We start from the raw sequence: 3067 nt of genomic DNA on the forward strand, positions 1-3067 counted from the left end.
AAAAAAATAGTTTACAACTATTTATTTTCCAACGTTTCGCCCCACTTTGCAGGGCTTCATCAGGGCTAAAAAGATACAAAATGATACAATGATAAGAATAAAAACAAGTAACAATGGCAAGAGTAAAAGTTTCTTTGTAAAAATACGTTAAATATAAAGCTAAAAAAGTAAAGGAGATGCACATAAAACAAAAACAATACGGGGAAGGAAAAAAAAAAAATAGAGATAAAATAAACGTCATGAAAGAATAAAAAAAATAAATAATAATAATGATATAAAATGATAATAAATGAGCAAATAACAAGTCAGGACAACCTACCTGTTCAAAGGAATCGATTGAACAGAAAGAAACAATGAAGCGTGGAGGAGTGGGGAGGAGGTAGCCAGCAAACCGTTTAACGGCTTTATTTCGAATTCAAATACGTCGGGTATACAGGAAGTAGTGATATACGCGAAATTTTTACTTGTTTTTATTCTTATCATTGTATCTTATCTTTGTATTTTTATTCTTATCATTGTATCTTATCTTTGTATTTTTATTCTTATCATTGTATCTTATCTTTGTATTTTTATTCTTATCATTGTATCATTTTGTATCTTTTTAGCTCTGATGAAGCCCTACAAAGTGGGGCAAAACGTCGGAAAATAAATAGTTGTAAACTATTTTTCTTTCTCTTTTGACCGCAACCCTGACCATCTTCTTATATATCAATTTTTACGGTCAACTATACATATATAAAATTAAATAATTTATTATATTTTTTTGGAAAATAGAATGAACTGCCTTCATGACCATATTTTAAAATAAATTTCGTCTGAAAGGAGGAAATTGAACTCAAAGAGCTATTGCTTCTCCAATTCTCATAATTCCAAGAGTATTAGGGACTAGGTGTTTTTTAGTTTGTAATCTGCAGCAATGTGTCTTTACATAACAGACCAAGGAAAAAAATTAAACGCCTCAAGTTATGTGATTTTACGTTCCAAACTAGAATAGAAATAAATTAAAAACTGGCCAATACTCAATTTTTTTCGGAGGCTCTTGCTACGATTTTTTTGGGATCTGTCTATAAGCTCACAGCTCACCCACGAATGACCCTAGAAATTCGACCCTAATACCCACTATTTCGGTTCAAAATGGTTGCCAAATAAATGTTTTAAACGTCCATATATCTGTCATGTATGAAAACTGTTTCAGTACAAATGCGCAGATTCCCACAAAAATTACGCTATTAGAAAAAAAATATATAAAAAATAATTAAAGGCGTCATAATATGGGTGATTATCCAAAAAATAAGTGTTCAGCAGAATTAGTTATGGGTTTTATGCATCAGGTTAAATATTTTATTCAACTGCTTGAATTGTATACATCTGTACTATTGTAATAAGAGAGCCCAGGATTAGGGCAGGACTCTAATCCGGACCACTCCATAATCCGAACCACCCTTTAAAAATAAATTAAAGAAGTATTACATTTATACATACATTCAATAAAACTGTATTATCAACACTTAACATGCTGAGGCTTAAATAATCTGGTTAAAATACCAATACCTTTTATTTAAAATAAAATCTAAGCTATTTATTAAAATTTGGAACCGTATTTTTTTTTTAGTAGTTTTCCTATAAACGGATACGATTAAACATTTCATTAATTAATTTTCAGTGCGAAATAATATTGCTGATAAATTGATTTTTTATTTAAGAAGTTATATTTTTTTCAGATTCGTTAATCCGAATTTTCCTCTAATCCGAACTCCTTTGGATTTAACTGGTTCGGATTAGTGAGTCCATTGTATTTATTATTTTATCATCATTAAAAGTTTCCTTTTTCACTTTTGGATCGTTTCTTGTGTAATTTTCTTTTATTTGGGAGTAAAAAAAAAATTATGCTACTAAAAGTATTTTTTTTTTAAACGAAGATGTAAACAGTTCTCATTCTTTTTTGTTATTCATTTGCTGTTTTTTAAAAGTATAATTAGGTTACTACGTTTAATTGAACATTTCTGGGAAACAGTAACATTTTATTTAGTTAACCTCATAATTGTGGAATAAGTCCAGAATAACTGCACTTGTGGTGCTTCTGAAAGAGAAAAAAAATTATTCCATTGTGCAGAACTTACATTTTCAGCCCTATGTTGTAAACTCGTAAAGGTGTAGTTCACAGCTTTGGTTGAATGAGCATGTAATATCCGTAAACAGTATAAAAAAAAAAAATAGATTTAGATTCATTCTTTGTACAATGATCACGAAAGATCTATCTTTTATGGTAAGACAGTGTTTACTAAACGTTTTGTTTCCTCGTTCTAGAAATTGTAGGTGGCACGTACAATATATAGTTTCTCCATATTCAAAAGCATTTAAGGTAAGAACAGTTACAAATGCTTACAATTTTTATCTCACGTTTTCTACCTTCTAGAATTTTCTTCTTTATGTTTTTTTTCATTTGTTATAAGTATATTTTTGCTTTTTTTTTTTTTTATTTCCATATTTGAGTTTGAAGGCCCCATACATTAAAGGAGGTTTTAAACATGTTTCCACTCTCTATCATTTTTATGAGCCTTTTGTTCTCCTTAAACTAGTGAAAGATATTCAACTTTGTGAAAAGCCTTACTAGGATTTTTTAAATTAAGATTCTGCTTATCCAAAAGTTTAAATTTCAAATTATACAAAAAGGATATTTTAACAATATTTTTATTGACAATTAATAATAATAATAATAACTCATGATGGATCACGGGCTCAGTAGTTTGTGAGGAAGTACTGATTTTGGAACAACGGCTATACAGGGAGGTGATTTGTTCATCAACCACTAGGTTTTTCCCAATTACGTGTACCCACTTCATTGAAGCGAGGTATGCCCCCAACACAATAAATAATTATCTGCCACACCTAGCTATAAACCTGAGTTCTTGAAGTTTGTATTATTGATTATTACAAAAATTTATTATTATTCATTATTTTTAATTAGGATCAAGAGTAAAATAAAATAGTAAAAAGATAAAAGATAATATCAGTTAAAAGTTTTCAAACCAATAATGTATCTTTATTAATTATTTTAAAATCATTG

The sequence above is a fragment of the Halyomorpha halys genome, unplaced genomic scaffold, assembly GCF_000696795.3.
Source record: "Halyomorpha halys isolate HHAL.00 unplaced genomic scaffold, Hhal_1.1 Scaffold669.1, whole genome shotgun sequence".
In the NCBI taxonomy this organism is placed as follows: Eukaryota; Metazoa; Arthropoda; class Insecta; order Hemiptera; family Pentatomidae; genus Halyomorpha; species Halyomorpha halys.